Source organism: Danio aesculapii, chromosome 11 (assembly GCF_903798145.1).
Source record: "Danio aesculapii chromosome 11, fDanAes4.1, whole genome shotgun sequence".
In the NCBI taxonomy this organism is placed as follows: domain Eukaryota; kingdom Metazoa; phylum Chordata; class Actinopteri; order Cypriniformes; family Danionidae; genus Danio; species Danio aesculapii.
The window spans coordinates 8,170,780-8,195,633 of record NC_079445.1 but is presented as its reverse complement, the minus strand read 5'-3'; the positions used below and the strand labels follow the sequence as shown (position 1 = coordinate 8,195,633).

At 35.6% G+C, this 24,854-nt stretch overlaps 1 protein-coding gene across 2 annotated transcripts in view; it reads right to left on the bottom strand.

Annotated features, from left to right (window-relative positions):
- Positions 1–24,854, bottom strand: part of LOC130236979 (inactive N-acetylated-alpha-linked acidic dipeptidase-like protein 2) — a 554,471-nt gene that overhangs the window by 469,058 nt on the left and 60,559 nt on the right. The window contains exon 1 of one of the 2 annotated variants that reach the window (XM_056467750.1): positions 10,615–10,714. The exons of the other annotated variant lie outside the window; for it this stretch is intronic. The gene's annotated coding sequence lies outside the window, so the exon portion shown is untranslated. Of the gene's footprint in view, positions 1–10,614; positions 10,715–24,854 lie in introns of those variants that run through there. 2 annotated transcript variants of the gene reach the window in all.

Here is a 24,854-nt window from a genome sequence, read left to right as displayed (position 1 = left end):
TGAGACCACAATACCAACCACTGAGTCACCATGCCGCCCTTTGTTATATATAATACTGTGATATCCATAAACCTACTAACATCCATCAACATCCATCATCTTTTATTATTTTGGGGTTTCAGCTACATAACATTTAATAACAACGAAAACAATTCTATTTCAACATAATTTACTTATCAACATTTAAAAAAATATTGCAAAAGTTTTGCACAAATAACGGAACAGAAACAGAAACCTAACAAGTGTGAAACATCTACAACATCATTACAAAATTAATATTCATGAGTTCAGCCACCTCAATTTAGTGACATCACAACATGCCTGTCTTCTCTCCCACCCCAAAGCTAAAAACTTGTTGTAGTGCCACTGGCCAACATGTTTTAGGTCTACAGTCGCCATCACTCTAAGCCTCACTAATGAAGACAAACCAGTGAGAGGAAGAAATTAAATTTTTAATTGCTGTCCTCAAGATCCCAATATGTTGCCTCTCACCCAGGGGTCTGCGATTAAGTGGGTAAACTGCATTCTGTATTGATGGCTCTGTGCTCTTGTGGAAATTAATCCTTGCCATGTGCAAATCATCCTCATATTGTCATTTTGATGGCTCCACAAGGTGGATTATAATGTGTCTCCATATGGCTCGGCTATGCCACATAAACATGAATGTGAGCTCGTGACTTATAAATATGCGGAGGGAAATCGGTGTGATTCAATGCACTCTCGACCAAAGATACATTTAGGGTGCTAATTAGTATACTTAACGGACATGAGTTTCTGCTGTGTGATGGAGCGCCATGGGGAAGTCATGGTCCCTGCAGAATTATGCTAATGATTAGCACGACATTGGGGACAATCAGACCATCATTAAGATTTATGGGCTCAGTCTATTAAAGAATACACATACAGCTCTTTTTGGGTATAGTCATATCAGTGACATCCTGGATCCTGGATTGGAGTATATTATTACCTGCACAAAACTCTGACCTCATCGTCTAAATTGAGAACTGAAGGGTAAGAAGGCAACTAGGGCCCTGTTTTCACCTGGTATAAAAGAGCTCATATTTGACCCCGTTTACAAAATGTAAGATACGTTTTTGGTGTCTCCAGAATGTGACTAAAGTTTCAGCTCAAAAATATCCATCAGGTCGTTTATTATACCCTGCAGAATATGTACATTTTGGGGTCTGAAGAAATTGTAGCTGATTTTGTTGCCGTGCCTTTAAATGCAAATGTGTGGTTCTCTCCAACCACTGTTCTCGCATGCGTGTTTGCTTCTCCTGCTGCTTCATGTCAGATAAACAGCAGTCAGTGGCAGAGACAGACACGAAAGAAGCAGAGATTCAGTCTACGAGTCAAAATATCATAGGTTCTTTAATGTATTTGATGAGGAGTATATTTAAGCCTTTCTGCAAAGATGAGTCACACACAAATGCCATTATAATGTTCGCAGTTCACACACACACGCCCACACCGGTTTAACTTTGCACGTTTTTGCACGTCTACTTGCACCAAATGTGACAGGATACAAGTAATATATACTGCTGTAATATATACTACTGTACTGTACAAAATAAACCTGATTTAATACCCACAAACTGGGACTCCTGTTGTGTGTTTGAAGCATTTTTGTATATAGTTGATTTTACGTCTTTTCTTTAGGTGACGTCATAGGTTTCTGAAGATTGCAAATAAAGCTAAAAGTGGGCGTGGTCAACTATCACCATTTTGTTCGCATGACAGGGGATGGTCAAAGTGCAAAGGTGTGGAGCAATGGAGATGCCTGCTAGCATTTTGCTTAGATGGACTTTTTATTGGGTGAAACGCTTAATACTTCATTACCTGTGACTCGTTTGTGTTCTGACTACATGTGCTTGGTTAAATATGTAAATATGTTAAAAAAAGTGTTTAGTCTTTTAAAAAACACTGTTGTAATACACTGAGCCACTAAGCATTGTTTTATGACGTTTTTCTACTGGAGGAAAAGCTGAAATACTTCCAAATACTTCAAATATAGTCCGTGAATACAGTGTTTATTGCAATAAGTATATTACAAGAAGTTATATTATTAAATATTCATGTTAAAAAATAAATAAGTTTTATTTATTTAATAATTCTAGCCAGCTTTTAGTAACTTTTGCAATGTTGTCAGAACATTCAGTTGTTTGTATGTAAAAAGGCCTAAATACATGCAAGACCATTCAAATATATTGCACTTCTCCAACTATTGACAGCAGATCTCCTAATAAGAGAGAGGGAGAGAGGGAGAGAGAGAGAGAGAGAGAGAGAGAGAGAGAGAGAGAAAGAGAGATTTGCACTTGCCATATCTTTACTGGTGTATTTATTTAACCAAAGAAATGTAATGTTTAGACCATCACTGTGCCTCTCGCGATCTGTTCCCTTTTAACCCATTTTTGGGGATCACGGAGCCGGTAAAAATTTGCGGGAGACTCACTGAGCTTCCGGGAGAGGTCATAAGATTGGACGAGACACTAGATAGCAGCGATCGGAGCATGCATAATAGGCCCTGGTATAAATATTCTTTTTCATTCTTTGTTTGAGGCTAAAAAGAAGTTTGAAAAGGCTGAGTGATGGTATATTGTTTTATACACTCCAACACACTTGTGCTGCTGTTGTAAATGTGTCATGCTTGTACCCCTAAACGCAACAATTGTGGCTGAGTAGAATAGTTATAAACATCTGGCAAACAGCCTTTTCCATGAGAAGTGGCACTGCAGTGCATCACGTTTACACTGTTTTACCAGCTCTGCTACTTGGCTCTCCTGTGTACTCATGTGGTTAATTTAGTTTTTGTTCTACTGTCTGACACCCACAGAATGAGAAAAAAACAGGGGGTAAGAAATTGCACATCAAAGAAGGTGGAGTACCAGAACACACCCACTGACTGTTTATTTGTCACACACCAATGGTAGCTCAAAGGTGTTAAAGAGACGTGGTCAAATAACAGGCGGATGGTCAGTCCCGGCGGCAAACAATGTAAATAAACAAACAAAAAGCGAGGGTCAAATATGGCAAGATAAGGCAAGGAAAATGCACCAATATTCACAAAACAGTTAAAAAAGACTCAGCAAAGATGTGTGTGCGTGTGTGTGTTTGTGTGTGTGTGTGTGTGCGCTGTATTTAAAGTCCCTGTAATCAGTCCGTAACGATCCTCCGGCTGTGTTGTGTGCGCGTGAAATCAAACTGAAACAGAGACAGCTGTGTGCGAGGTGCATGACGGAACTTGTAGTCCACATACCGGCATATTTGTAGTTCTTTAGCAAATCATGTTTGCCAATAATCTGCAGCTGCCAACTAAACCGCCAACACAGGGGCAATCAGATGTATACATGGAATCCAGAGTCGTAGTCAAATAACCTGCAAATGGTAAGTCCAGGCAGCAAACAATGTAAATAAACAAACAAAACAAAGCAAGGGTCAAACATGACAAGACAAGGAAAAAGCGTCATAATATTCACAAAACAGTTAAACAAGACTCAGCAAAGAGGTGTGTGTGTGCGCTCTGTATTTAAAGTGCCTGTAATCAGCCCGTAACGATGCTCTGGCTGTGTGTGTGCGTGTGAAATCAAACTGAAACAGAAACAGCTGTGTGCAAGGTGCATGACGGAACTTGTAGTCCATATACTGTCAGATTTGTAGTTCTTTAGCAAACAACGTGTTTACCAACGCAAGGGTCAACCATGGCAAGACAAGGAAAATGCGTCGTAATGTTCACAAAACAGTTAAACAAGACTCAGCAAAGAGGTGTGTGTGTGTGTGTGTGTGTGTGCGTGTGCGCTGTATTTAAAGTCCCTGTTATCAGTCCGTAACGATCCTCTGGCTTTGTGTGTGTGCGCATGAAATCAAGCTGAAACAGAAACAGCTGTGTGCGAGGTGCATGACAACACTTGTAGTCCATATCTTTAGCAAACTGCAGCCACTAGATTGCTAGTGATCATATCAATTGTGAGCTGTTATGAACTGCAAAACAAATGCAAAAAAATAACCTTGTTTCAGACAGATTTTATTTGAAAATATCCCATTTCAGTCTGTTATTCAATTTCAAAGTATACTGGGGGCATTATTTATAGTTTTTCATCAAATACTTATATTTAATTAATTAAATTGGTAATGGTCACAAAAAAAATAATTAATAAAATAAAGTTAAATTATTAAACAATCATTTATTTATTTATTCATTTTCCTTCGGCTAAGTTACCACAGTGGAATGAACCGCCAACTATTCCAGCATTTTTTGCAGGTTATACACAGCAGATACTCTTCCAGCTGCAACCCAGTAATGGGAAACAGCCATACACTCTCAGATTCACACATGCACACTCATACACTACGGCCAATTAGTTTATTCAATTCACCTGGATCACCTGGAGAACATGCAAACTTCACACAGAAATGCCGACTGGCCCAGCCACGACTCGAACCAGCGATCTTCTAGCCACCATGCTGCCATATTAAACAATCAATAAAATAAAATACATCTACAATTCCCACATTTGCCTTATACAGTAGTTCAAACACTCAGGCAGAGTCTGTCAACACTCCAGGCGGGACATTGGTAATATGACAGGCTTAGAGATAATAGCCATAGAAGACTAATGTAGGTTTATGCTGGGCTGTCAAACAGTGGCTTCCTGTTGAGAAGTGGACACACAAGAGTCGAGGCTTAACAGAAGGGGGGCAAGGAAAAAAGAAATCAATTTGCCAACGTTTTAGTGACCCGAACAGAAAAGACACACGACAAGCACAGCCCAACAAACTTCACCCCCCTCGAGCGGCAAAACATGATCTGTCATCCCGAGCGACTGCATAATTCCAGATCAACACTCGACCCGACAAGAAAACATGCTGGAGTGCATCATCCCAAATAAAAACAGCAGCTTTCGCTTTGGAAGGAAACCAAGTAGACATTTTTGTTACGGTTCCCTGTGTTAAATTTGCCCACCACTGAAGGGCATCTTGAATAATTTCTGGTTTTTAGATGGACTAAGCGCAGTCTAAATGCTTTACTGGCCGCACAAATCCCCAGACAAGCTTCGCCGGGTTGCACTGAAACACAAAGAGGCTCTCTTGGTGCATCTGCAGGCTAAAAATGACACACACTTGTGAATTTTATGTGTGATAGACAGCATGAATAAGTTAGCAGGGTGGATGGGAGACCCTTGGAAATATGCACGACTATTCAGACACAATCTGATCGTAATACTTGACTGGGCTGAAAGTGTGTCTGAAGTGCATGGCAGTGTGGATTTTTGCCTTGGATAAAAGGTCAGAGTGACCCATAAATAAAAGGGCTACAATTATTGTCATCCATGTGGAAGATGCTCAAGAAGAAGCTATTTAATGTTACGTTTTACAAAGAAAGAAAGAAAGAAAGAAAGAACGATATTAAACTTTTAGTATTTTTTCTAATCTTGTTTTAATATTTATTATTAGTAAAAAAGTTTTCACGCATGAGACTTTTTAGTCAGATACTAGTCACTGTAAGAAGCAATTCTGTTGTTATCCTTCAGATAACACAAGATTATTAGACTCTTTCACACATAGCCTACAGACCTCTCCAGAAACTTACAGTTTTCAAGAAAGGGATCATTTGTGAACAGGATCATGTCTGAACAGGCCTTTTTTGAAAACACCAGTAAATTCATCCAGCAATTTTCCGAAAAGAGAAGTTGTAACATTACTGGAAATTTGCCAGCATGCTACTCTGTGTGAACACAGAAGGAAAACTGCCGGAAAGAGTCATCTGACATGTAACGTCTACTCCAGCCAATCAGAACATTCAGACGCATTCACATCCGTGCTGTTTATGACAATAAAAGCATTTGAACATGTTTCCAGACACGTTTAGCTGCTACACTCAAAAATAAATGAATGAATAAATAAATAAATAAATAAATAAATAAATAAATAAATAAATAAATAAAAAATTATAAAAAAAAAAAAAAAAAAAAAAAATATATATATATATATATATATATATATATATATATATATATATATATATATATATATATATATATATATATATATATATATATATAACTTATTTAAAATGAGCCGAAACAACACAATTCTTGAGATTTCATTGGGACAACTTAATTTTTTATGTTCAATCCACATAAATTTGTTAAAAGTGTTAAGTTAAATTAATCAATTTGTGTTGGGACAACATGAATGAATTGTGTGGAACCCTGCATTTTTTACAGTGTAGATGTCAGTCAGGTAACGTTTCGATGTTCCTTCTTGATGCCAAATGTGTAAAGAATTATCAATAAAATGCTTATGATAAACCACTGTTTGTTTGTTTGTTTGTTTGTTTGTTTGTTTCAGTTGCTTGACGCATGTGCACATGAAGTGAAGAAGTGCTCCGGTGAGCACCAGCACACACACATATTACATCTTGACATGCGAAAGTGTTCCTCTATATGTTTTCATCAAAGTTGTTCACAATACTCATGCATCCACAGAATTTGTAATGTAGTCAACTGTGTAAACATTTATCTGCAGTTCATGCTTCTACCTTTAGATGTCTCTGGGACAAAGCAGGTGCATGAATGCTAAAGATTTGAATAAAGGTGAAACCATCAACAAAAGCACGACCTCTTTATGTTTAAAAATATAGGCGCTGCCATTTAGAGGTCATTTCCGGTTGATGATGACAGAATTTACCAGTATTTTGGAATGGATGTGTGAAAGGCCTTTTCCAGAAAAAAAATCGAGAACGCCCTTGCCTATGTGAACAGCACTTTTTTTTAATTTACTGGTAAAGTCGTTTCGGAAATGTTCTAGGTATTTACCGGTATCACTGTGTGAAAGGATATGTGTAATAATCTTTGTCAGATTATGTGATTTAGTCTAGATAAAATCTTGATGTTTCGTAGACACAACATAAATAATCAGGAGGCCGCATAACTTAAAAATGTCTCTGTAATTGTCTGTTGAGTGTTTCCACACAGACAGCAGTTTCACCCAAACGTGTGTGTTTTCTGAACAAAAACACTAGATAAGATTCATTCTGTGCCAGCAAAATGCACTTTTGAAGCTGCAGGTGCTGTTTCCCAGCAATGGCTGTAAACACAGCAGCCCAGGATGCACTCACAAATACTGACATTATTTAAAAGCAAAATAACAACAAATATTTAATAAGACTGCTATTTACCTTCAAAGATCCATTCATAAAAAAGACCTGCACTGCATATTGATTGAGAAAATAATGAGTGATTTGTTCATTTACATGGTAATTCCGATATTCACTCATCAGGGGTCCGTTGTTCGTACGTGGATTACTCAGTTAGCTGGATTTGGTTATTGAGACACGATCCAGGATCGTTTAGTTCTTCAAAACTCATCTGAGACTTGCTGTCATAGCAACAGTTCTGGTAGCTCAAACCTGCTAGGGAGCTGGCTCATTTCATATAAACAGGATGAGACAGGGTCAGTTCAAGCAAAGATAATACTGAAAGTATGTACCAAATGCTGATATTTTCTTACAGTAGTTATATACACTTGGCAAACTAGTTAATTAATATTTTTAACTAATATATATATATATATATATATATATATATATATATATATATATATATATATATATATATATATATATATATATATATATATATATATATATATATATATATATATAATTATATATATATATATATATATATATATATATTATTAATAATTTATTGATAAAACTCATGCAATCTGCACTCCAAAATGAAAGTACAAATACGGCCACCTGGTGGTTTAAAGAGAGCATTTATTGATATGAACTTTTTATATACAAACGCGTACATGCACAATATTTAACATTTTTTTAAAAAGGATAATTTATGCAGTCATGCATGTGTTTTGACCGCAAAAAATGCCAGTGATTTGATGCTTCGCAAAAGTTGCAGACACCTTTATCAATATCAAATGCTTTTTTGATGCAAAATTAATTTACACAGTTACTCCTTATGCCGATTAAAAAACTTGAGTAGGCCCAGGCTACTATAACAAAGAAATTCTGATCTACTGTAAATGTAGAACTAAGTACATTGACATGCATTGAAATACATGATGAATACTCTTGACGCATGAGAGTGTAAAGCCTGCAGCTCACAACAAATTTGGAAAGTTATTGCATGTCATATTTAACAAACCCTTTACTGCTAATTTTATGTCATTTTGTTCATATGGATAATTGAATGTTGATCAGATGATGTCATTACGCTGCTGTGCTGTCAGCCAATCGTTGCATTGCTGATCATGAATTCGGGGATCAATAGATCTGTCCTTCACAACACACGCAGCGATCTTAGATCAGTTTATCTAAACATTTTAATCTGATTCGCGAACTTGTTTGAAGAACCAAATTAGCCAGAGATCAGTTATCAAGATGAACAGATCCAGGATCTGCCAAATCATCTTAGATCATTTAAGCAAGGTATGAAGAACAGGCCCCAGAACTGCCTCAGCTTTCAACTTTCAACATTAATCTGTCTTTCTCTGTTTGACATGACATATTCAGTCTCAATATTTGTAACCACACCCTCTTGCCACTAGTTTGCTAAGAGGGAATGATGGGCAAAAAGAAAGCCCCGCCCCCTACTAAATATTCAATTTTAGTTAGAAGTACCTCAAGATACTGAAATAAAATTCCCAGCAACTTTGAGTTCCCACTGACTTTAAACCTTGTGCAATATTCAGATTTGCTACCTTTTGTTATGTTAGGGATGAAAACATCCACTAAATTAAGCTGCTGTAAAAATGCATCAGATAAATATTTTCTTGTCTATTTTTTTCATAAATCTGTTAATCAACCTCAGTCCTGATCAAAACTACTAAATGTTTTTTTTTTTTTAACTACAGGATTTCAACTCTTTCATTGCCAAATTCAGGCAGCCGTTGCATAAATTCACAGTCCTTGTTTTTGTTTACTCCATGTAGTTTAAAGAGCTGAGATGCTTACTTTGATTTTTTCCGACACATCAAGGTAAGTGTGCAAAGGTCACTCTCACACAGTCACAGACACACATACACACTTTAATTTGATGTTGCACTCCATTTAAAATAAGCTTTTTTTAACCCTTTAGACAACAATCTAAAGGGTTAATGGTGCCAACTGATGATCAACAATAAAAATTACTAACTGTACCTCTTCCCAACAGCAAACATAATCAGCAATAATCACAAATGCACAATTATATGGTGTCATGGTATTGTAATAAAAAACTGTGGTTATAAAGGAAGTCAACGGGGCAAAAACAGCCAGCAATAGTAAATTAGGGAGAAACAAAAACTAACAATGCATTAAACGCAATGTTGTTACTAATCTTTCACATGTCCAAGACTGAAAATGTCACCAAAACAGTGATATCATTTATGAATTTGGCAATAAAAGAGTTAAAATCCTGTTATCTAAACAATTAAATAGTTTTGATCAGGATTAGTTTTGAGGTTGATTAACAGATTTATGCAAAAAATCCTGAACATAACAAAAGGGTAGTAAATTGCCCAGAGTGTATTGCTGAGTTTTTTTTTTTTATTTCAAAGCATTTTCCCATTTTATGTATCAAAATAAGATTTGTCACCAAAAATCATTGTACTAGCTGAAACAAAGAAAAGGTTATGGTCAAATTAAGACTCAAAATTACCCCAGACTGGATGAAAACATCCCGATAAGGGTTAAAAGCCATGTATAGAAAAAATGATGTGCTCCCATTTGGTCATCTACACCCATGTGACGGACCTTGTTGTTGGAAATGGGGAGAAAAAAAGAAAGCGCGCTAGACTTTTTGTACATATTGTGAAGTGTCACAGACACGCCAGTGGTTAGTAATCCCCACAACACCCTATGCGAAACAAATTGTGCAAAAATCAGATAATAAAAAAAAAAAGTGTAATTTGAACAGGGTTTAAGCGTATCAAGTAAACCTGGATTTTGTCAGTCAACAAAGTTATATCTAGTTTCTAGATTACTCTATAAGAAAGTTCATTTAAACTTTAAAAAAACAACAACATTACATTCCATTTGAAAAGTTCAGATGCAAAAACTTCTAAATACCATCTGGAATTTTGTTCTAGAATGGGCATTTTTCTCAGCTGCTCATGTGTATGTTCAGTTATTCTATGTTAAAGGCGATTATTTACCGTAAAAGTGAAATTACTGAGTCAACACATAGGAGCTTGAGAAAAATGCTCATAGAAAATTTCAGATGGCACAGATGAACTCTTCATTTGTTCCAACAATTGTGAATATTATTTGTTTGTGAAAAAAATCCACAATACAAATAAATAAAAAATAAACTAATAAATGCAATAATTTATTAGGTACATTTTGTTTAAATGTATTTTATTTCATACTTTCTTTCTTCCTTATATCATTTTTATATTATAAGAATTTATTTTAGCAGCTTGTCAACTTATCTATGAACAAATTAACAAAATAAAATTAATTTATCAGCACTATCATATTATATATTGGTCTGTAAGCAAATTACAGAGCCATTATAAATGTATGATGATGAGTGGAAGCCAGCATTCCTTCCTATATTCTTAAATTGGCCGTAGAGTATGTGTGTGAATGTGAGCGTGTGTGGGTGTTACCCAGCGATGGGTTGCAGTTGGAAGGGCATCCGCTGCGTAAAACATATGCTGGATAAGTTGGCGGTTCATTCCGCTGTGGAGACCCTTGATTAATAAAGGGACTAAGCTGAAAAAAAAGGAATGAATGAAAAACTTAGTTCAAATAGCCGTTATGTAAAAACATATTTTGTAAAAATTTATTTTTATTTGTATGTAAATATAACCGATGTTGAACCAAAACACACACACACACATACAAAAATGACGTTCAGCTCATTTTCAAATCCTGTATGCTATTTTGCACATAAATTCGAACAATACTGCGTGAGTGTTTTTAAATGCAGCTTCAGCCAAACCTAATTCTGCAAATATAAACCTTCTAACTCTCAACACAAGAGTCTGAACCAGCACAGGCAGGGAAAGCAGAGGCTGGTAGGCATGTAATTGTACTTGGCATAACTATGAAATAGCACTTAAACTTCTGCCTCTGAGCCGACACAATAAGTTCATTAATCCATTTTTTTTCTTTCTTTCGCTCTCTTTTTTTCCCAGCCGACAAACAGACAGATGAAGGTAATGAACTTCCAGCATTAGCAGAGGCAGAGGAGGAAGACGATTCACATACAGACAGACAGCAGAGCCTGTGATGATAACAGATACTGACAGCAGTGCAGCAGAAGGAAACCTCTACAACATTTCAGGCTTTTAGAACAGCAGAAGCTGTTTGCCCGTTACTCAATATTTTCACATTCTCGAATTATTTATAAACGTACTTCATTTAAATATTGGGTCAAAAGAGATTCTAAAATTATTGATACACTATAGACCATTTTGAGGGATGTAAACTATTACAATGGTCCTGATGTATTTCCTGTTTCACATCTTTCCATAGCTCCTCAGAATCTTAAAAGGTGCACATATTTATAAATAACATTACGACAGCTGTTTTAACATTGAGATATGATTGAATTGCCTTGTTACAGCTATTAAAATAGTTTGACAACAAGCAGGAAATGTTCATGGGCCAATGACATCACCACATTGAAATGGTCAATATGCAGCAAAGATGTGTTTATTATAATTTAAAGTACTGCTTTAAAGTAAATTGTTTTCCATGTTAATATATCTCAAATCTGTCTTTGTTCATTCTGTTTTCTTTCAGATTTCGAACATTCTTCTGTTCGAAATCTGTTCATTCGTTCATTCATTCATTCATTCATTCATTCATTCATTCATTCATTCATTCATTCATTCATTCATTCATTCAAATGAATTTATTAAACAGTGTGAGCTTTACTTAAGTTTACGTTTATGATTTAATGCATAAAATAAATATTATCAGACCTTTAGAAAAATCCATAAATTTGATTAAATGTTAAATATTTACAATTAGTTTTCATTGCTGTCTTTTTCTTTTCTTTTTTCTAAGTATGTTTTTGAATTAATTTTAAGAAAAACACAAAAAGTAGACGTATAATATTTCAGATAATGTACACTCACCAGACACATTATTGGGTACACCTGTAAGACTCTAAATTATCCTATCCATTTGTTTATATGGCAAAATATGTATTTTCCACCAAGCAAGGCTTACACAAATTCCAAAGGCAGATGCTGATTAGATCAGGGCCTGGTGTGTGGACTTTGGGGGTTTTACGATGTGGTCACATGTTAATTGGTCATTTTGAATGTCTCAGAATTTGGGGTTTAGTCACATGGTCAAGAAAGGTACAAAATAGCTGGGAAACTCTGCTCTGTCTGTTTTCCTGGCCTGTCTTTTCCTGGTCTGCGCTCTCCTGCTCTGCTCCTCTCCTCCTCTGGAGTCTATCTTCTCTGCCTCTCTGAGGCCTACTTACTCTCTTTGTCTCTCCCTCCCCCTGTATCTCTTTCTAATTCTGGTAACTTTATTTTAATTTAAGCTGGGTACAATTTATATTATATGTTTTATCATTTCATATTTTACCATTTTATAGTTATTTTGTAACTAATTCAGTTGTAACAATAGAGTATTATTGTCATTTTCAAGTGTTTGTGAATTACTTTTGATTTAACATCAACATATAATTGCTCTATATTGCATACAATACAATCACTTAATATCAACGCTCTCCACATTTTAAGCTATTAATACTGCCCTTATTTCCGTTTTTGATATAAGATTACAGAAGAGTGGTTTGACTAGAATGTACAGTTTTTTTTACCATCATACTAATAACTTTTTAGTCATTCGGCAGAACTACAGTTCGAACCGCTGTTGTTAAAACCCATTCTTACAGACCTTACTAGTACCAGGTTGGACCCGCTTTTGCCTTCAGAACTGCCTTAATCCTTTGTGGCATAGATTTCCAAAAGTTACTAGAAATATTCCTCAGAGATTTCGGTCCATAATGACAAAATAGCATCACGCAGTTGCTGCTATTTGTGCTAATAAGCAGCTGGACCTAATAAAGTGGCCGGTAAGTATATATTTTAAATAAATATATTCAACGAAGAACCCAGTAAAAAAAAAAGTAGCGAGGGTCAACAACAACAAAAAAATGAATAAATAAATAAAAGATCTGTTTTTCAGCGAATATTACATATCTTCATTTCAGCATATGTAGTTTAGAAAGAAAGTTGAAAAGTTGAAACAACACAATTATTACTTTTTTGTGACAACTTAATTGTTTTATGTTCAATCTGCTTAAAATTGAAAAGAAAATAATTTAATTAACTTAATTTGTGTTGGGACAATATGAAGGAACTGTGTTGAATCCAGCATTTTTAAATTTTTTACAGTGATGGACACCAAAATGCAAGCAAATGTTTTCGAATTCAGTTTTGCCTCATACTGTCCTTTTCTGATTAGCAGTAAAAACTCTAAACTACTAAAAAAAAAGACTCAAAATCAGAACATCCAACCAATCCCTTCAAAGACAAAATTCACATCTGCGAACACTGCTATTGAAACTAGATAAACATGCCATCACAACTACAGCAAATTATTCCCTCGCAACGACAGACAGGCAGTCATAGGTAGTGAATTAGAAACTTTGTCGCCTGTCAAAACATCCACAAACTTTCTAGCGATGTATAGAGCATGTAAGCATGTATTCCTGCTCAGTAATTATATTTAACCATTCTAAAAGAAAAAAGAGGCCCTGTGGTGAACACCGCAACATGTCACCACCAATTTAATTATCTAGTTAACAGCTGCTATAACCAGGCTACCAGGGTTCTTATCGCCCCCTCGCATGCGTTCTCTATTCATAATGCCAGAAGCAACAACCCAACCTCAGGTTTTACTGTACCAAATGTTGCTTCGCATAAGAGATTACAGCAATTATAGAAGCATTACAACAGCGAGTGCTACAGTGTCCAGATTAGCACAGGCCTCATAAACACATAATAGTGACACATCCGTTGTAAACCATTCGTGGATGACAGCTTCATTTCCATTATTAATTCTGGACATGCATTTTGAGGCTAATTTGTTTGTGGGATTTTTCCTGTTATAGGGAGCAATGAGAGTTGTTAAAAGTCTCATGAAGTGCTTTGAAATGTGCAGTTTTGTTCAATGTGTGACAATTAAAACCTGTAGGATACACTCTTCCTCTCTTTATAAAAAAGGCACCTTGTTAGAAATAATTCTATGATTTATATATTTGTTTGTATAGCTAAAATGCGTGAGTGTAATCCATACAGGTGAGTGGGCTTGACAAACCACCTGTAGGACACAATCTTCCTGTCTTTATGTACCAGGAACTTTGTCAGACATATTTCTATGTTTTATGTTTGTTTGTATAGCTAAGCAAGTGTGAGTGTGCTCCATACAGGTGAGTGGGCTTGCCTATTCACCTTATTCTTCACGTACGAGTGGGCGCAGCCATTGGAATCTTTTTGGCTCGAGACTTCCATTCTCATCCACTTCCATTCATTTTTAGACGTTAAAAACAGCTCTGTTTGCTGCTTGATGTTGACGTTTTCTTATTATATTATTCTACTTTGTCTGTATAGTCATGAAAACACTTGCGTGTAGAGCCAGTAATTTGACCGTTTTCTACCGTTTATTATTCCTAGTCATTTCTCCCATAGGCAGCTGAGTCGGAAGTTCTAAAACAATCGCAAAAACGAGCGCACTTCCGGATCAAAGAATAAGGTCAATACCTGTAAGACACACTCTTTCTGTATTATTTAATTTCAGTGCACAGTATCTTATAGATATCCTTAAGACTAACATATTGATACCAACATCCAAAAACTTTATTTTGATTTCACAGGAACTTTAAGAACAAGGATAAAAATAAAGTTAAATCCCTACTGAAAAAAAACAGCTTCAACCAACCTAGGCTCGTTGGCTGGTTTTAGCTGGTCGACCAACCTGGTTTTAGAGGGGTTTTGGCCATTTCCAGGGTGGTTTCCAGCCATTTCCAGCCTGGTCTTAGCTGGTCAGGCTGGAAAATGACCGGCTAAAACCAGCTTGACCAGCCTAGCCAGACTGGGAGCCCAGCCAAAACCAGCTATGTCCAGCTTAATCCAGGCTGGTCAAGCTGGTTTTAGATGGATTTTGCTGGTCATTTTCCAGCCTGGAAATGGCCAAAACCCCTCTAAAAACAGGCTGGTCAACCAGCTAAAACCAGCTAACCAGCCTAGGCTGGTTTAAACTGTTTTTTTTTTTTCAGCAGGGATGTGAATCTGTGAAATATTTGAATGAAAATTAGCACTGTGTAATTTCAACTTCAAATCAGATGACCAGACTGAGCTTTACATTTACTGTACTGATAAATCTGAAATTTTTAACCTTGTTAATTTTTTATATTTTCAATCCACACAAATTTTGATGATCATAATGCAGGAAAACAACTTACACCATGCCAGAGCTTATAGTGTGCACTTGTATGCCCTTAAAATGATAAATATTGGGGCAAAAAATGTACAGTATGAGTTTGTCTAATATTTGTATCTAATGATAGCTAAAGGGATAGTTCATCCACAAGTTTACTCCCCTTAACGTGTTCCAAACCATTTTTTTATCCTTCTGTTAAACACAAAATAACATATTTTGAAGAATGCTGGTAATAGGTAGCCATTGTGTTCCAAAGTATGTTTTCTCACTACTGAAGCCAATGGGTACTGGTTATTAAAAAAAAAACATAAATAATTAAAACCACTTGATGGTGAGTAAATGCTGCGTGAGTTTTCATTTTTAGGTCAAATATCTCATTAAGCTATTCCACAAAAGCAACAGTTTAATTTCACACAAATGTTATGCTAAGTTTACACACTAATTCAATAAAGAACATTCAGTTATATTTTAAACACAATATTTACTTGTTGGCCAGTGAAATATTATTTACAAATTAACAGGAGACCTCTTGTCCGTTCTTATTAACACATTCATTTATAATTTATATGAACATGCAATGATTCATTTGTGTGGAATCTACTTTTTGACAGCTACGTAATTAAACAATTCAATGTGAAGTTCATTTACAAAGCTGTTCATAATTACCATATTAATATGTCATTTGACTGAATCAAATTAATGTTTATTAATTATTCATTTGTAACTATTGTTATTATTGTGAAAAAAAATCAATAGGCTACATTTCAAACGGTTAGGAAATATAACTGTAATTTGTACGTTTTGTTAAACATGCATACTGTACATACAGCTGAGTTCCTGCATGGTCCTGTCCTCTATTACCTTGCCAGCCAATTCAAGTTTTTGGTTATCAGTGTTTTCCCATCAGGTTTATTTATATTGCATTTTGTTTTTGACTTTCTATGTACAGTTGAAGTCAGAATTATTAAATCCCCTGATTTATTAACACCCCTGTTTATTTTTTTCCCCAATTTCTGTTTAAGGGAGAGAAGATTTTTTCAACACATTGAAAAATAACTCATTTCTAATAACTGATTTATTTTATCTTTGCCATGATGACAGTAAATAATAATTTACTAGATTTTTTCAAGACACTTTAATACAGCTTAAAGTGACATTTAAAGGCTTAACTAGGTTAATTAGGTTAACTAGGCAGGCTGGGATAATTAGGCAAGTTATTGTATAACAATGGTTTGTTCTGTAGACTATCGAAAAAAATATATATACAGCTTAAGGGGGCTAATAAGTTTGAATGGTTAAAATAGTTTAAAAAAAAATAAAAACTGCTTTTATTCTAGCTGAAAAAGCAAATAAGACTTTCTCCAAAATAAAAAAATATTATCAGACATACTGTGAAAATTTTCTTGCTTTGTTAAACATCATTTAGTAAATATTCAAAAAAGAAAAATAAATCAAAGGGGGTTTATTAATTCTGATTTCAATTGTATATAACCAACCGTCTGTCTCACTGCAATCCAATCCACTCTTTAAGATCTCAAAACTCAGGGATTCTGGTAGGACCCAGAATAGCAAAGTCTGCTAAAGGAGGTCAAGCCTTCACATTTATGGCTCCTAAACTATCTGATAATGTCCGAGGCTTAGACACATTCTCTCAGTTCAAAACTAGATTAAAGATCCATCTTTTTAGTAAAGCATTCTATGTTTGTTTATATAACTACTATTTTCATTTATAGCACTTCTTGTTTTTGCATTGACATTTAATATCTCTTGTTCGAATACATTATGAACAGCAGCTACACTAATTATTTTCTTCATTCTCTATTTCTCATCCCGAGGTCTCTAGATATTGCGCAGCACCATTGAGGGGATCCAAGACCTGTGAAGAGATGATGCTAACCATTCATGATCTCAAGGGCAACATATACGAAGAGATAAGGCCAACCATCGAGGACTTCGAGGAAAACACATACGAAGAGATGAAGAGATGATGCCAACCATCGAGGACTTTCAGGACAATGCATAGATTTATACCCTTCATTAAACATGAACACATACAGTTTAAGTCAGATTTATTAGCCCCCTTGTTTATTTTTAATTGAGAGAAGATTTTTTCAATACATTTCTAAACACAATAGTTTTAATAACTCATTTCTAATAACTGATTTATTTTATCTTTGCCATGATAACAGTAAATAATATTTTACTAGATATTTTTAAAAGTAAAGTGACATTTAAAGGCTTAACTTAGTTAATTTGGTTAACTAGGCAGGTTAGGGTAATAAGGCAATTTATTGTATAACGATGGTTTGTTCTGAAAAATATATAGCTTAAAAGGGTTAATAATTTTGTCCTTAAAATGGTGCTTAAAAAATAAAAACTGCTTTTATTCTAGCCAAAATAAAACAAATAAGACTTTCTCTAGAAGAAAAAATATTATAAGACATACTGTGAAAATTTCCTTTCTCTGTTAAACATCATTTGGAAAATATATACTTTTTTAAATTCAAAGGGGGGCTCATAATTCTGACTTCAACTTTATATCACCTATATGCTTTAAAATTGCAGGTTAACTACGTCTGTATATAATAACTTACACTCACCGGCCACTTTTTTACTCAATGATACCTGATCTCTACCTGGTACCTGGCTGGACCACATTTTGCATTCAGAACCACCTAATACTTTCTGGCATAGATTCAACAAGTTACTGGAAATATTACTTAGAGATTTTGGTCTATATTGACATGATAGCATCACACAGTTGCTGCGGATTTGTCGGCTACACATCCATTACACAAATCTCCCATTCCACTGAATCCCAAAGGTACTCTATTGGATTGAGTCCTGGTGACTGGAGAGGCCATTTGAGTACAGTGAACTCATTGTCATGTTCAAGAAATCAGTCTGAGACGATTCACGCTTTATGACATGGCGCGTTATCCTGCTGGAGGTAGCCATCAGAAGATGGGTACACTTTGTCATGAAGGCATGAACAAGATCAGCAACAAAACTCATAGGCTGTGGCATTGACTTGATGCTTAATTGGTACTAATGGGCTCAAAGTGTGCCAAGAAAATATCCCCCACAGGATGAATCCATGCTTTCATGGTGTTGATGCCAAATTCTGACCCTACCATCCGAATGCTGTAGTACTGTACGTCAAACAAATGCAAACACATGTTATCGATCATAACATCTAAAAAAAACAAAAACAAAAAAACAAAGCAACTGTCAGAGTGTGACTAAAATGTCTAAAATTTCACCATTTTAAAAGATTAAACGCCATTCATGAAAGACACTTTCCATGCATGTTTCATCCTAGCGCCGACCGAAACTGAAACCTATTAGACTGAGACGCTGGGAATGAAACACCACGCTGCAGATGGACGAACGTAAACACCTGGACGGGAGTGCGCAATTGCAAACACGCACATACACCACGTTCCCGCATCAAGCGGGAGCGCGCACGGTCCAAGCACGTTCACAAATGGTGCTCCTACAGAGACGCACACGATGACAAAATGAAAAAGTGCTTGACCCAAGACAACTCGAGCAGAGCACAACAGGACAGGACAAGACAGAGCTAGTCTCCGGACTCTGCCACCAAAACAAGAATTTACAAGACCAGAGTGGCAGAACCCTGACACTTTCAGGCTTTCAGATTAGTAAGCATGTCACTGTTCTGTCAATATGTATCATTTAAATTGAAATGTAATATTATAACTCCACCATTTGACCCTCACATTGACTTGGAATTTTGTAAACACCATTTGCCTTTTGGGTCAGAAATTACCCGCCTTCATCAAACCTCTAAAATAAAGCATCTATATTTCATTGCAATCCTCAAATGTATTTTGCATGAAGAAACAAGCTCACCATTCATCCCAAACCCTGTGAATATCTAAGTTTTCCCTCATCAGTGTGGAGTATTTCATCGATGTTTAATCAAAGGGCAACACTCATTTTTGGATGAAGTAAAGGTTATATATTGTCATGCTAAAGGTTACTGCATAAGTGTAAACGTTTTTAGCAAGACAATATTCACAAAAGTTAAAGCAGCAGATTCTTATTGTGCGCGTATGTGTGATTTTTTGTTGGGTAAAAATGGTTTTATATCTAATAAGAACCGAATGACAACTGTTGAACCCTAAACGTGTGCTAAATGTGTTCCTGTTTCTGCAAGAACCCCACAGACTACAGTAGTCTTACTCTTAGACTTGATGCACAGGATCTGTCAACTGCATCTTAAACACATAACCATGAACACACAGCACAGCGTCCAATGTGCTGACACTTCTTAATACCGAGCCCTGTGTGCAGGCCACAGCAGAGCAATCTAATCTCAGGGAGCTTTGCATCTCCGGCCAGGCCGTTATTGACTGTATTGGGGGCCATAAATCATGGTGGAGACACGTGGTGTACGGCCGGGTAACTCTGCCGATGTGAGCCTCACAAACTGCCTTCAGGCCACTGACGCAGTGAAGCGAGCTCAGATCAGATGCTAAAGTAACCATCATGAACTCAACACACACACATGCACACCCACACATGCAGATGCTCTCAGGGAACCCATACACACCAATCTCTCCAAAGCACTCTAATTCCAGCTCTCTGTCAATCAGCGGAAGTGAGGTTGGGGGTGGGAGAAGAATGGAGTCATTTACTGGAAGCCTTTGACACTTTTTTTGCATTACAACCAAAGCTCAAGCCAGTACACACCATAGTTTATGCAATGTGGCCTTCCAGGAGTGTGTCCATGCCAGATAAATCAGATCTACCCCAGATGCCAGATTCTTTTGGAATATATTTGTTTTGTGTGGTATTAAAATAACATGGCACATTGTGACTGCCTGGATGATGTTTTCTGCCTACTGTAGTTTCTCATTAAAACAAGAGTGGTGTGGTGGGTACAATTTAATCAAATAAATTGGTATTTTTTTTAGAGGAACAGAAACTGGAAGTCTTGTATGGTGTAGTACCTAGAATGCACTGATCAAGTTTTCAGAAGTCATAAGATGACATTTTTTCAACACAGACTCATTGTGAATATGTACCCCAGTATACATTTCTTGAGAGCACAAATTATGTAACCTGTTGAGACTCATGGCTGCATTTCATCTCAAATGAACATTACAGGGCAGTATGATGCCGCAGACGGCTTCTGTTTCTTTTCGCGCTACCAGCTGACTGCTTACCTCTGTGTGGACGGCTTTTCTGCTCTTACCAGTTTGTCCAATGATTCGCCACGTACATCGGTGGACTTGAGACCCAGAGCAGAGTTGACTGCGACGAAAGCCAGTAAAACAAAAACAAAAGTCAAAAAATAAAATAAACAAGTAAATAACGGGGTGAGAACATGGTAAGATATGAAAACATGAAAATCAGATGGCTTTTCTTTTTCTGGATTGCTTCTGAAAACACTATTGGTTGGGTTTAGAGAAGGGGCGGTTGGGGTGGTCGGTTGGTCAGTCAAGGCTGATTTACACATTGCCTAGTCCCACATCATGGACACCCACTGACTGCGCATGCACCTCACGAAACAGACAAGGCTTTTATACTTGACACGTTCGCCGTTGAGATATTCTTTAAAATGATAGGGGGCAGTCAAAAGAAACTGACCATAAAATCAGATGGACAAACAGAGAAGATTTTTAACCTAATTATTTTTATTATTTTTAAATTATTTTAATGATTATAAAGATTTTTTATAACCACAATTTTTTTTTTAATCTAACTTTGATGCATCACTTACTTTTCTTCATATCTCGGACAGTTTTACCTATTAAAGTTTAATAAAATAATAATGACAAGAGAACATAGGTTGCTCTTCAAATATATATTTTTTTCTTTTAGATTTAGCCCACTCCACAATTGACATATTACTGTCTGCACTGAAAAAAGTGTTGCATGCAAAACTTTTGCAAACAATTTATTTGTGTTGAATTTAAACAAACAAATTAAATTGAGCAATGTTCAACTTAATTTGTTTGTTTAAATTCAGCCCAAATAAATTGTTTACAACCTCTTAACGTAAAAAAACTTGATTAAATCCAAGGAATCATCTTTGAATTATTTTTTTTTCAGTGTGGCTAGTTTGTGTCCTCTACTTATATGCTAAAAGGGCAATAATTGTCCAACATTCCTGACCATTGTCACCAATAAAGCCTAGAGAAATACGGCATTAATTTATTGTAAACTTATAGGTTGAAATATTCCTTTCCAGTTATTAAAGAAATAGCTTGTTACTTTATTTTAGTTTTGTAACTATTAAATTGTTTTAAATTCAAAACTGTGATGTGTACATCAGTTTAAAACATATAAATGGTGGAAAAACATATTCTGTAATTGTGTCCCTGGGTCTCCACTTTTGCCATGGCTTCTTTTGGCTTTAACAAACTTATCGCTCAGGTTTTTACAAACTTTTTAACAAAAACTTTCCTCCATTTCCACGGCTGTTGCAATTTCTAGGCAAGAAGTATTGGTCATCTGGTTATCTCTATGATCACTCATGGACAGATCATAAAGATGTCTGTACAGTCAGAGCTGTTTCAGACAAAATCTCTTCAAAGTGATTCCTATTCAACTCAAATCAAATATAGTGCCACGCGAACTGTTCGCTCAAGTCTCAAAAAAATGTTGTGCACTCCGGCAGCCAAAATCCTGTCGCGTGCACCCAAAGCAAACTTCTGCAAACACAGCGATGACGTCACATTCACCACGCACACTCAAGCCAACCAGCAAACGTGTCGAGTATAAACCAGGCTTCAGTCAGTCAGTCAGTCGACAGCAGCCTCAGGTAGATTTATGTGAGAAGAGCAGCAGCGAATGGCACTCGCAAGAGAAATTTGAGATCTCAAAAAGCCTACACAGTGGCCTCTGGTGGATTCACAAAAACTGCTAAATCAATAATAAACTACCTCCTATGTTGTATTTCGTGCTCTCCAGAAATGTATACAGGGGAACGTATCCATAATGAGCCAGGGTTGCAATTTTTCGGTCCAACTTTGTGATTGCAGTTTTTGTTTTTATTTGGCCGATCTCTGTTGCAGACTTTTACATGAGTTGCAATGCACTACAATGATGTTAAAGTACAACATGTGTAAACATAGCATTAAAAGAGACCGAAAAAGTGGAGCACAGATGTACCGAAAGACATACTGTACTGGCAACTCTGGTGCCACATGAATGACAAAGCACAAACAAACAAACAAACAAACAAACAGTTGAAGTCAGAATTATTAGCCCCCTTTTGATTTGATTTTTTAAATATTTGCCAAATAATGTTTAACAGAGCAAGAAAATTTTCACAGTATGTCAGATAATATTTTTTCTTCTGGAAAAAGTCTTATTTCTTTTATTTTGGCTAGAATAAAAGCAGTTTTTTTGTTTTTAATCTGCAGAACAAACCATTGATATACAATGATTTGCCTAATTACCTTAACCTACCTAGTTCACCTAATTAAACAAGTTAAGCCTTTTAATGTCACTTTAAGCTGAGTACTAGTGTCTTGAAATATATCTAGTCAAATATTATTTACTGTCATCATAGCAAAGAGAAAATAAATCAGTTATTAGAAGTGTATTATTAAAACTATTGTGTTTAGAAACTGTATATCCTCCATGTTACCATTCCAACAAATGTGGGCATTAATTAACTTCATACTTACACAATTCTACAAAAAAAAAATCATAATAATACATATTCGACTTGTTTTTAGGCAGTTTTCATTATAGCTAGGCAAACAACTTGAACACTTGAAACACTTGAACACTTCAAATAGACAAACAAAATATGCAGGGTATACATTATTTTCAAATGAAAACCTTCATCCAAATATAAAGTCAACATTTTTTCTTATTGTAATATGCATGGGAATGTCTTAGAAGTTTTAGCTATGGTTATGCCCGTTACTGATAATAAGTTTGCGGCAACATTTCCTGCAACAGAATGTGTTTGCAATGGTGTTATTTGTTTTAAAACATCCACCGTCCTCATGCCTGACTCACTGAGCCCTGCAGCAACTTCTCAGAAACACACAGGTGAAAATGCACTGAATGCAATTATTGGTTTACTAGTATAAATTACATTCAATCACTCATTTTCTTTTCAGCTTAGTCCCTTTATTAATCAGGGGTCACCACAGCGGAATCAACCGCCAACTTATCCAGCACATGTCTTACGCAGCGAAAGCCCTTCCAGCTGCAACCCATCACTGGGAAACACCCATACACTCATCCACACACATACACTACACTCTCAGAAAAAATAGTACAATGTTGTACCAAAGAAGGTACAAACCCTTTTCACTGGGGCAGTACATTTTAATGGAACAAAACTGTACATTAAGACGAAGAAACAAATTTGTACCATTGCAGTTTGTACCTTCAAGGACATGATTTGTACCGTGTGAAACCAAAATGTAACTTTGGTTTTTAAAACCTGCAGATACAATATTGTACCTTCATCAATGATTCAAATCTGATCCATGAAGGTACCACTACAGTGACAAGACACTTTGTACCTTAACAGAGTCAAATGTGTTTCTTCAACAACTATTTAAAGACATTTTGCTTTAACCAAAATGCGTCCATTTATTTTCAGTAAACAAAAAACATCAAATAAATTTTTAAACAATGTTTTTTTTTTAAGTTTTTTTTTTGTGTAAATACACTTTTACCACATTAAAGAATAAAAAATACTTTAAAAAATCAAATTATCTATTTTTTGCTAAATATTTCACTAAACATCACAAAAAGTTAGTTAAAGAAAAAGTTTTCTCCAATCTACACACGATACCTTTGTACAAAGTTATTTTAATTTACTTCATTTGAAAATAGAGATAAAATTATGCAAAAGTTTTGTAACGAGAAATCCAAAATTTTTGATTAGTTTTACAATACTAAAATGTCTGCATCAACACTGCATATGCAGGACTCTTGGCAGCTCACGTGTGTGGTGGAAAGCAAACACCAAAAGTTGTGGATATCAATAATGAAAATGTACCTATCAGAAAATGCTTACCAAACGTTTATTAAAAATTATTTAAATATTAATTGTTTAGTTTACAATACCTACTGTATAGTTTTGTTTTACCAGTTGTTTTGTATTGTAGAACTTAATAATTAATGTTTATGGGTTTCTTTAAACATATGCTTTTAAATGATGATTCATGTTTTAATATGGAAATTACTGATAAAATCACTTTGCCTTTGCAGCAATATTTATTTTCATAGATATTGTAATAAAGGACTTATCCTACACTTATTGTGTATATTCATTTCAATTGCACCATAAAAAGGTACAGAACAGTATCATAAGAGGTATTTTCTGTACCATATAAGGTCCAACTTTTAAAAAACTTAAAAAAAAACTTAAGGAACATTATTTGTACCACCGTATATCTTTTCTCCTGAGAGTGTACGGACAATTTAGCTC